The 11,713-nt window shown below is 42.8% G+C and overlaps 1 long non-coding RNA gene across 2 annotated transcripts; it reads right to left on the reverse strand.

Annotated features, from left to right (window-relative positions):
- Nucleotides 1-480: 480 nt before the first annotated feature.
- On the reverse strand, nt 481-10,411 carry LOC102473136 (uncharacterized). 2 transcript variants are annotated; one of them, XR_003549875.1, is made up of 4 exons: nt 10,349-10,411; nt 9,239-9,321; nt 2,693-2,751; nt 481-2,148 (listed from the first exon to the last, which is right to left on the reverse strand). It is a non-coding gene; the product is annotated as an uncharacterized LOC102473136 (long non-coding RNA). The 2 variants fall into 2 exon arrangements; XR_001370582.2 differs by lacking the exons at nt 481-2,148; nt 2,693-2,751 and adding an exon at nt 5,214-5,327.
- Between the last annotated feature and the right edge of the window lie 1,302 nt (nt 10,412-11,713).

Here is an 11,713-nt window from a genome sequence, read left to right on the forward strand (position 1 = left end):
CGCGGTCGACTATGTGGGAGTCCAGCGACATAGCCATTACGCTAACTGCTGGTTCCCCCTAATACTTTTTCAAAAGCGTGCTGGTCTGGAGCATAGAAACCAGGCCTGCTGGCTCCAGAACCCACTCACTTCATCTCTTTCTCTCAAGAGGAAGAGATACTTCCCAGCTATGTGGCACCAGTCTAGGGCCCAAGGTGGGGGACCCCTGTCCTTATAGACTGATAACATCAAGCATGTATGTTTTGAGTCTTTTTCCCAGAACGAGCAAGGACCAGAAACAAACCAGATTCCCTGACTTGAATGAGAAGGTGCTCTGACATTCTCCCTCAGGATTAAGATCGATGTCTTTTTATTTTCAAAGAATTATTTTATTTAAATTTATTTATTTATTTTAATTTGACCAGAGAGGGATAGAGTGTGAGAACGAGGGAAAATGAGACAGCAGGCCGCCAGGTCTGGGACTCAAACCGCGATCAGCCATGTGGGAGTCCAGTGCCCTTAACCACCACGTCACCTGCTGGCCCCAAGATTGATGTCTTAATGAAGTCACCTGTTTGCCCCTTGACCTTTCACTTACATACCATCACATAGCCACATCCCTCCCCCTCCTTAAAGTCTCCAGACTCTGCTCATCCAGGGAGTCTGGTCTGAGCCCTGTTTCTCAGCTGACATTGATGGACTCAAGCTGTCCTCTCTGTGAACTCTCATTTCAGAGACTGGCTTTTTTGTGTGGTGAGTGGCTAGACTCAGCCCAAATGCTTTGGTTCAGTAACACTTAAATCTCGGTGAAGTTTAGTGGCCATTCAATAAGCGTTATCTTGCTGTGGAAACTCACAACATCTATTAGGTTGTCGGGAAAATCATGAGGTATTTTTCAATGTAAAAACATATCATGACTTTCCTGACAACCTAATATTAATTGTCAAAGGCACACAGGTGCCAAAGAAAACAATTACACGTGTGACTTGTCTTAAAGAAAAGGGAAGTCTGGGGTCGAACAAAAGGAAGACTTTTTCCATTGAATCCCTTGCAGTCCCTCTAGAATCCCATTATAGGGGTCCAATGGGGGAGTATTCTTTTCTCCTCTGTGTTTTCTCCCTCTTCTCTTCTCTTGCATTCCATTGGCTCGTTTTCGCTCTCTACCTTTAACATCCCAGTTCCACTTTGGACGAGCACCTGAGGTGACAAATCTCAGAATTCAGTTACTCGTCCAAGTCCTTTGGAAGACAGTGTGTTAGAAAGCTACACGCTGTCACTTAGAAAGTCTTCCTCCAAAATTGGAGTGGATGTTATTTCTTGGGTTTGTTGTAGGGATCAGATTGAGCTACACCCATCTGTATTTCTATCTACCTATTTATCCATCATCATCTATCTAAGCCAGTATAGTTTATGGATTTCTGTGTATCTTGAACTCTAGAGCCATCCCCAGTAGGGCAAAGATGTCCTCTCTCTGAGACTCAGGGGGAAACCGTCACCAACAGAGTGTGGGGCAGATCCATCTTTCCCATCCCATGCGTGCTCTGGGCCACACACTTGTGAAGGGGAATAAGGGAGTTTAATTACCAACAAACGTGCATTAATGGTCCTCCCTTTTACCTCAGTTTTTGAAGCTCCTCCTAATAATATACCATCAAGTTTTAAACGCACAGGTTTTCTCATTTTAAACTCCCATGAAATTGGGATGGATTTTACAGCTTGTCTCCAGTCAGGCAACAGCGACGATACAGTTTCATTCTGTGCTCGAGCAAATCTGATCCCAGCCGTTCACATTGTTGTCACTGCAACTGAGTTATGTACAGTGCCAGTACATCACGTGTTGATTTTAATTGCCACTTGAAATGTCTTCAAAAAGATTATGCTGTGATATGATTTGGCATGGAAATGGAAAGTCTCTGGGTACGCGGCAAGGCCCAAACGGACCAGTAGTGTGGAAATTTCCTATTTGTGAAGCGCATTCTCGTCTTTGGAGGAATAACTTATCCAGTTTCTTATTTTCTTGCAAAGCAACAGCCACTTCTTTACCTAACACCTACAAAGGGAAAAACCACCAATAGACGGAGCTGTGTCACATTTTGTCACTGAGGTATGTGCAAACGTGTTTATGATACACCGTGCCAGGCGATGAGGCACGAGAAGTTGCCAAATCCCCTGGAAGAGATGACAGGAATTTCAAATGAGGAATGGTGTAACCAATCACAGTGTCACATAGCTTTATTAAGGCACGGGGCTGTAGTTTAATTAAAAGAACTTTTTTTTTTTGTCATTGTTAATTTTACATAAAATAATGACCTACCTTAATATCATGAGGTTTTACGTTTAATAAAAACAATTAAATTTATGTTAGTTAAATATATGGGGTGCAATTTGTAAGAAAATAGCCTAGTGATTCTTTTTCTTTTTCTTTTTCTTTTTCTTTTTTGAGAGAGATTTTTGCTATAGGGCGTGTGTGCTTGCCAGAGAGACACAGAAAGTGAAAAATCACCCTTCAGGGGAAATGACCACACCACAGTTTCTTCTCCTCCGTCCTTCTCTCGTGGATCTTGGACATGCACATACATGGGCCCGGCGTAAGTTTTAAGCCCCCGGGTTCGAGACTTGAACTGTGGTCGACCACATGGGAATCCAGCAACATAACCATTATACCACCTGCTGGTCCCTTAAGTGATTCATTTTCAAGAATAGCTTAACAAACCTTGCTTAAACAGCTTGCAGATGTGACAGCCTCAGAAAGCACTCATTCCTGCGAAGTTCCTGAGGAAAAGGTAAGAACAACAGGTCACGCTTGGGCAATGACTTTTCAAGATGGCGGCTGGGCACCAACCCTTTGCCCCTTTTTACTTTCTGGTTCTTCCCCCTCCTCAGGACATTTGGGGGGCCTTTTTCATGGGGTTGTCCTGAGCCTATGCCTTCTGTCAGACAAGAGAGAAGGGGCGATAAATGCCTTGGAAGGGAGTAATGAAACTTAGGCGACTTCGGGAAGATTGTGCACCTAGAATACTCAGACAATGAGTAACTGGAAGAGGGACTTGCGTACTAGGGAATAAATTACTTTTTGTAGCTGTTTTAGGTGTGCCTGCCTATCAGACACCTGATTTTGCAAGACTGCCATGAAACTCTCGCTTCGCTGTACCTCGTGTCTTTGTGTCCGTTCTCAGGTGAGCACCTTTCTCACAATTCCAGTTTAATGATTAACACTCATAGTATAATATTGATGTGTTTTCACATTTTAAAAAATTTCTGCCTTTTCCCTCTGTCTTTCCAAAGATGTCTCCCAACAAGGGAAAAGGAAGGGGAGCCCTTCATTTTAATAGCGAAATGTATATAGATGTATTCTGTGGACATTCAAGAACACCAGCAAAACTAGGTATATCAGCCCTGCTTCTGTGGTGTGGTTGGTAGCTTACCAAACTGCAGTTTGGAAGCCATGTGGCCAAACACTATTTAGATTCCCCGGTCCAGTAGGCCTGTAACGTGCCAGGTGCATGAGTATGTGCCCAGGATCCTGATGAGGAAGGAAACTGTGACATGACCAGACCTTACTGAGGGTGCTTCTCTCAAAGACAGAGAGAGACAGAGAGACAGAAAGCGAGAAATCACTCCCCAGGAGGGATGGTCATGCCGCGATACCTTCTCTTCCACTCTCATCTTGGGATCTTGGGCACACACACATGCGCCTGGCATGAGTTTAAGCCACTGGGTCTGGGACTTGAACCGTGGTTGACTACATGGGAGTCCAGTGACATAGCCATTTCACCAACTGCTGGTCCCATCTCTCTCTCTCTCTCTCTCTCTTTTGGCATGCATCCACTCTCTATAATGAAAAACAAAACAAAACAAAAACAAAAACAAAACAAAACAAACAACTGTGTGGGTCAGCCTGTGGCATAGTGGGTAAGGCACTGGACTCCCATGTTGCTGACTGCAGTTCAAGTCCCAGACCTGAGGCTTGAAACTCATGCTAGGCACATGTGCATGTGTGCCCAAAATCCCAAGTGAATAGAGGAGAAGGGATCTGCATGGTCATCCTCCTAAATGGTGATGTCTTACTTAAGTTTTGCCTCTCTCTTTCTCTCTCTGGCGAGCACATGCACCCTATTGCAAAAATCTCTTAAAACAAAACAAAACTGTATATTCATTCAGAAATACTACTACTGAATACTTTCTATCCTGAGAAAGAAAACAGGAATGAGTACAAATATTTAGCTACTTGGATTCCTATATCAGCTTTGTTTACGAGAAAAAAAATTGAGAAACAACCTAAAGTTGTATCAATAGAAATTCGTCTAATGATATCCCTGTAACAGAATAGTAGAGTAGGCATTGAAGACGAGATCGATCCAGGCCAGCTGGTGCCATGGTGGATAAAATGGCTGGATCCTACATGACTGATCACATGGTTTGAGACCCAGACCCAGCAGCTTGAAAAACATGCCAGGCCTGTGTGCACGTGTGCCCAGAATTCCAAAAGATGAAATGGAGGAGGGTTTGTGGTGTGACCATCCCCCATGGGGCATGCTTTCTTGCTTTCCCAGCCCCTCTTTCTCTGTCTCTCTGGGGAGTCCACATTGCTCTTTAGCAAATTTAAAAACAAAAATGAGGGGGGCCAGCATGTGGTACTAGACTCCCACATAACCGACCACGATTCTGGACCTGGTGGCTTGCTTTCTCACTTTCTCACCTTCTCTCTCTCTCTCTCTCTCTCTCTCTCTCTCTGGCTCTATCTGGTGAATGTACATGCCCTGTAGCGAGTTAGAAAATAATAATATAAATAGAATTAAGTAAAAAAAAATTTTGGAGAAGTTTTTGCTATAGGGCGCGTGCACTCGCCAGACAGACTGAGAGAGACAGAGAGACAGAAAGCGAGAAATCACCCCCCAGGGGGGGATGGCCACGCTGCAATCCCTTCTCCATTCTCCTCTCGGGATCCTGGGCGTGCACACACACGCGCCCGGTGTGAGTTTAAGCCACCGGGTCCGGGATGCGAACCGCGGTCGACTACGTGGGAGTCCAGCGACATAGCCATTACACTAACTGTTGGTCCCCGTAAATTTTTTATAAAAGAGTGTAATCTATATTTATGGACATGGGGAGATACTCATGATACATAGTATAAAGAGAAGAATTTATACCAAGTTTGATATTATTTTTGTATTTATTATTATTTGTATTATTTAATAATATTAATAGTGATAATGTTTATATATATCCACTCATATGAATGTTGATGGGAGGGAAAAAAAAAAGCAAAGGAAATGAAATAGTAGAATTTCCTTCTCCACATAGGGAAAATGGGTGATTTTCATTTTCTTCTGCACTTTCCAATTTTCCTGCAATAAAGCATTTTTATGTAGTTAAAAAATAATAAGATTAAGGGGGGGAAATAAATTGATGTAGATTCTGTCAGAGGAATGAGGAAAAGCTTCCACCTTAGGCTCCTTCTGTGGTATTTTTTTACATGTCCACAGGCTTCTACTTGGTAATGACTTTGCTGAAAATAAAAAAAATCCTAATCATACCACTAATAAAAGCATTTGGGTGGCAAATATTTTTAGTTCAATAAACTGAGACGGCAGTAGTGGGAGCCTCCGGTGTCTGTTTGCTTTGGTGTGGGAATTCAGGGAGGGCTTTGCCAAGTTTGTATATATTTCCTGCCTGGGTGAATATTTTTCATTTGCCTTTATTCTCGTTCCCCTTTAGGAGTGAGAAAGCTTTTCTTTTTCTCCACCAGCAGTTTCTTTCTCAGTGGGGTGTGGATAGTAGAATTCAGAACAGGCAGGTGGGGACCCTGGGAAAAAGTCCTTTTAGGGACTGAATGTCTGTGTCCCCCTAAAGTCAGTGTTGACGCTTGACCCCACAATGTGGCTGTACTTGGAGACAGCGTCTCGATAAACCCAGTGTAAGTCGAAATACATTTCTTTTTCTTTTTTTTGGAGAGGTTGTTGCTATAGGGCGCATGCGCTTGCCAGACAGACAGAGGAGATAGAATGAAAGCGAGAAATCACCCCCCAGGGGGGATGGCCACGCCGCAATCCCTTCTCCTCCATTCTCCTCTCGGGGTCTTGGGCACACACACACACGCGCGCGCCTAGCATGAGTTTTAAGCCGCCAGGTCCAGGACTCGAACCGCAGTCGACTACATGGGAGTCCAGCGACATAGCCATTACGCTAACTGCTGGTCCCCGAAATACATTTCTGAGATTGCTTTCGTCTTCTTTTTTTCATCAGAAGCAAGAGACGCAGATGGGCATGGGCATTTTGTAGGCATGATGGGATGTGAAAATAAACCACATTATCCAAAAAAAAAAAAAAAAAAGCTGGTGGACACAGTTCTCCAGAGAGTCTCGGTTGTTTCCCTCAGATCACGTGACTGAGGGGAGCTGCGACTCGCTGCTGTTGGGCATCTTTTTATTATTTTATACATTCGATTGCTGTAGATCACTTGGCTTGGAAAGAGAATTGACCTTGAGAGAGTATCAGACAGCAAGTCGCTGGCTCAGGAGAAGATCGAGAGTCAAAATTTGAAGTAGAGTTTCATAAAGTCAAAAATGGGAAGTTTGAGTTAAGGTTAAATGAGGTCATGGAAGTGATGCCCTGGTTTGATAGAATTCATGAATTTATGAAAAGAAACGCTGGTGAGGACTCTGTCTCTCTCTCTCTCATTCTCTCTTTGGAGACACAGCAAGAAGGTGGCCTTCCGTAAGCCAGAAAGAGAGCCCTCACTAGGCACCTTGATCTTGGGCTTCTAGCTCCCAAACTGTAAGAAAATTCATTCTTGGGGCTGGCAGGTGGCGTGGTGGTTGAGCCGCTCGACTCCCACGTGGGAGCCCCTACCTCCAGCCCACACAAGTCTCTCCTTCCTTTTGCCTCATAAGGGCTGACGTTAAGGTCTAGGTGTTTGCGTTGCTCAATGGGTATGTGTTGGCCTGTCCCCTACAGGGACGTGTTTTGTTCTTCATTATTTCCCCAGCAATTCTCAAAGTGTCTGGCACACAGGAAGTCCTTGTTAAATGTCTCTTGTAGAAAGAGTGAATGAGTAAGATATATGGAGCGTCTGGCACATAAAAACCCCAGACTTGGCCTATTACAATAATCGAGTCCAGCCATTCTCAAAGTTCCTGCTCTCTGCACATTTTACATTGAAAAATTACTGAGGACCCCAAAGAATGTGTTTGCACGGCTATAGTAATCGTTATTTACGATATTAGAAATTAAAACCATTGTGAACAATCTGTATTTATAAAGCCATTGTAAAACAATAGGCGGTCTATGAAATGTTAACAAAAATAATGTACTTTTTATGAAAATAACTGTATTTTCAAAAAAAAAACAAAACACATAAGTAAGTGAGAAGAGGGGCGTGGTTTTATAGTTTAGCAAATCTCTTAAATGCCCAACAACAGAGGATGCCTTCCTTCTACTGTGTTATCACAGATCATGTAGACTCTGGAAAATTCCTCTGCCCACTCATGAGAGTATGAGAATGAAAAGGCAAACAACACCGTAGTCATATTAATGAACCATAGTTTTGATCTCATGGACCCTCCAAAGGTGTAGCAGGAATCTCTGAAGCCCTCTTTGAGAACCATGGATCTAAACTGCTTCTACCATTTGGTATTTTACTGAGCTAAAGACATGAAGATATTCACCTAAGCTTAGAAGTATAGTTCTCAGATAACAATGATAATGATAATTGCAAAAGTCTATTATGAATTGAGCTCTAACTAGAGCCAGGCACTGAGCTCAGTACTTTACACAGTTATCTTTAACACAAGTCCGTAGGCTGGAACTATTTGGCCTTTGTTTACAGGAGAAGAAACTAAACCTCAGTAAGAAGTTATGTCAGTTGCTCAAGATTACACAAGCTGGTCAGTGTCAGAAATGGGATTAAACCCCAGAGTTATGCGTTTGAGTTTCGGCTATGAGCTCATGACCCACATTCCTGGAGCAATTTAAATGTTTGTGTGTTGAAAGGAATAAAGAGAACAGACGTCTAAAATACTGTCAAATGTTAACTTGCTTGATCCTAAAGACAAGCACCATTAGTCTCATTCTAAGACTAAGAAAACAAATGTAAAAAAAAAAAAAAAATTTTTTTTAAATGTGGTCACCATTAGTCTCATTCTAAGACTAAAAAAACAAATTAAAAAAAAAAAAAAAAAGAATTTTTTTAAATGTGGTAGTTCCCAGGCCCTGAAGAGCATGGGAAGGCTGGAATGTTCTGGAAGATTGAGGGCAGAGTTGGGGGCTCTTGGCTCTGGCCAAAGTAAGAGAAGGGAAGAGGTAATTCTGATGGCCTTCCCCCAGACCTCATAGGGAGCACTTTGGATGTTGTCTCTAGCAGCCTCTGAATTTGCCAATCCACCAAAAAAATCAATTTCATGATAAACAGTTCCCTAAAAAATCAAGATGTGGATGATCAATTGATCAAACTGGTCAAAACTACCAATTTTCCAAAACCTTTTTTATTGAGAGTTTTTATTTGCTATAGGGCATATGTGCTTGCCAGAGACACAGAAAAGAAACTGAGAGAAAGAAAGTAGGAAATCATTCCCCAGGGAGATGGCCACGCTACAATCCCTTCTCCTCCATTCTCCTCTCCGGATTTTGGGCATGCATGTACACATGCCTGACAAGTTTCAAGCTGCCAGGTCTGGGACTCGAACTGTAGTTGACAATGTGGGAGCCCAGCACCGTAACCACTATGCCACCTGCTGGACCCCTAAAACCTCTTAAAGAAGATTCTTATTGAATATAGTTAATGACTACAACTATATACCTTTTGAATAATGACTACGTTCTTCTAAAATGTTATTTTAATATGTTTGATGTACTACTCAATGAATTGACACTTCTTGAACACTTGTATCCAAAAATGTATTCAAGATATTTTAATTATATCCTAGATTCTGTTTAAGCTATTCAGGAATAGACTCCTCATTAAAAGATAGCCATAAGAAAGCTAAACAGCTCCCACAATATTTAGCTTTAGACAAATTGGGCTTAAAATGTTGCTGAGAAAATCTTCCCTGACTATGTCCAAGATTAATTTATTAAGAGAAAACCAAAATCTTATTCATTGTATATATTCGAAAAGGCTCATCTTCAAGAACATTTCAGGTGAGTCCAGCAGAGCTGTGTGTTGTGGTCTGGCTGTCAGCCAGGAATTGGCCTGAGGCCTCCTGCACCAGCCAGGGGCCATGCGTGCCTCAGATACTGTGAGAGTCTTGGGGTGACCTACCTCCAAGGCCACGAGTCGCATTTCGAACCTCAGAAGAAAAGAAAATGTTGTGTCTCCAAACACCACTTTGCGTCTTTGGTCACCTTTTCAGGAGGGAGAAAAAAAAGGCAGATGAAAAAAGGGAAGGGGGGTCTCTACTCCCTATTACATGCTGCCAAGATTATATTATCTCCTTTAGTCAGCCCGGAGAGTTGGCTATGAAAGTTATCCCTTCACTGATAAAGACATTCTAGCACAGGTGAAGGGACTTGCCAGAGATAATCTAGTTAGCCAAGGGCAGAGTGGGGATTTGAACTCAGGCAGATGGGGTGGGTGTGTGATTTATTTGTTTTTAAGACAGGGTCTCACTGTGTCACGATCCTCTTGCCTTAGCATCTCAGCTGGAACCCAGCCTTTAGGTTGGGCTGGGAATAGAACCCAGGACTTCCATGTAGAGTATAACATCTTAGCAACTCAAGTCACTATGACAGGGATGTGAACTTGGGCAGTCAGAGCCCATGGTGTTCGTCTTTGGGTTGTACTTTCTCCCACAAAGATGACCTCTTGTGAACTCCCTCCCCCTGCAAAGAATTATTTATTTAATTAATTTAATTTGTTATTATTTTGTAATTTGACCAGAGAGAGAGAGAAAGGGGAAATGAGAAGGCAAGCTTCCAGGTCCCGGACTCAAACCATGGTCGACCATGTGGGAGTCCAGCACCTTAACCACCATGCCACCTGCCAGCCTAACTTCCTGTGACTTTTACCAAATCAGTTACAAAAGAAATGAAAGGTAAGGTGGGGGACTACTTATGGGGACTACATACCTGGAAAGAAGGAATCGGGGGTGGGGGTGGGGGTGGCTCTAAGGACATTTGATGGAATTTCCGTTTGGATATTAGAGAAACAAGGGGAAAGCAGAAGGCAATGTGAGTCAGGACAAGCCCCTTTCCTTTCTCTGTGTCGTGTAGAAACAAAAGTGATGGAAGTGCCTATGATGTCCCTGCCCAGTTATTTGTTCCACAGCCACGTGACATGACAGCCTAAAGCTCAGATCCCACTGTATTATGTTCCCTGAAATGTAAAAAAAAAAAAAACAAACAAAAAACCAAAAATCGTAAGCACAAAGACCTGTGGGAGAACAAGGTCAGCCGCCGGTGTAGACGCTCACAGTTTCTCAGCAGCCACTTTATGAAAGTGGTCCCAAATATCTTTCGGAGGCGGGGGAACAAAACCTTCTATTGGCCCATTGTTATTCAATTAAGACACATCCTACTTGTACATTGCTGAAAAATTAGAACATAGTGTAAGGAAAAATAATAAAATGTAACATTCCCAGTAAATCTGCCCTCCTCTACTTCAAAAAAATTGCTGTTAATATCAGGTATCTTTCTTTCCAGGGCTTCTATTTTTAATAAAAAAAAATTGATAGTATTTTTTTTTATAGGGTGCATGCACTTGCTGGAGAGACAGAGAGACAGAAAGCGAGAAATCACCTCCCCCCACCCCCCGGGAGGATGGCCATGTTGTAATCCCCTCTCCTTCATTCTCCTCTTGGGATTTTGGGCACCTAGTGTGAATTTCAAGATGCGGGGGTCTAAGACTTGAACCGCAGTTGGTAACATGGAAGTTCTGTGCTTTAACCACTATGTCACTTGCTGGTCCCTTTAATATAATTTTTGTTGTTGTTGTTTGGAGAGGTTTTGGCTATAGGCTTGCCAGAAAGACAAAGAGAGACAGAGAGACAGAAAGCAAGAAATCACCCACCAGGGGGAATAGCCACGCCGCAATCCCTTCTCCTCTATGGATCTTGGGCACACACGCACACGTGCCCGGCGTGAATTTAAGCCACTGGGTCCAGGACTTGAACCCTGGTCGACTACATGGGAGTCCAGCGACATAGTTATTACGCCAACTGCTAGTCCCTCTTTAAGATAATTTTTAAAGGGTATCACATTAAAATCTAAATTTTTCAATATATTAAGATCGTATTAATAAAGACAGTTTCACAACATGATATTTGTAACTGGAGATATTTGATTGTTGATTATTTATTTCCTGTCTCCAAAAAGGTGACAGACAGAGAAGCGTTTTGTGGCTGAATCATTGGCTGTAGGGTTAGGGCCTTTCAATGCAGGGCATAGGAGGGCTTGGAATAACTTAGAAGCATCTGATAGGAAACATTCTGAGAGACCTTATGGTAAAAGTCCACTCATGGCATGAGGCTGTGGCCAAGTGCCCTAGCCTTCTTAAGGCTCCCCTGTTGAACGGGGTTATTTTGAGAATGGAATGAAATAAGCACACACTAGCATGTTTACTTAGCATCTACTCCTTCTCCACGCCATTTATCTAACCCAGACAACTCCATAGACACCAGGAGGGTTCTGCAAACCCTCCCAAAGACATTGAGTTTTGGTTTGTTTTTCCCATAGAGTGCATGCAATGTCGGAGAGAGAGAGACAGTGAGAGAAAAAGTGAGAAATCACCCCCTGGGGG

Source organism: Tupaia chinensis, unplaced genomic scaffold (assembly GCF_000334495.1).
Source record: "Tupaia chinensis unplaced genomic scaffold, TupChi_1.0 Scaffold000320_1, whole genome shotgun sequence".
In the NCBI taxonomy this organism is placed as follows: Eukaryota; Metazoa; Chordata; class Mammalia; order Scandentia; family Tupaiidae; genus Tupaia; species Tupaia belangeri.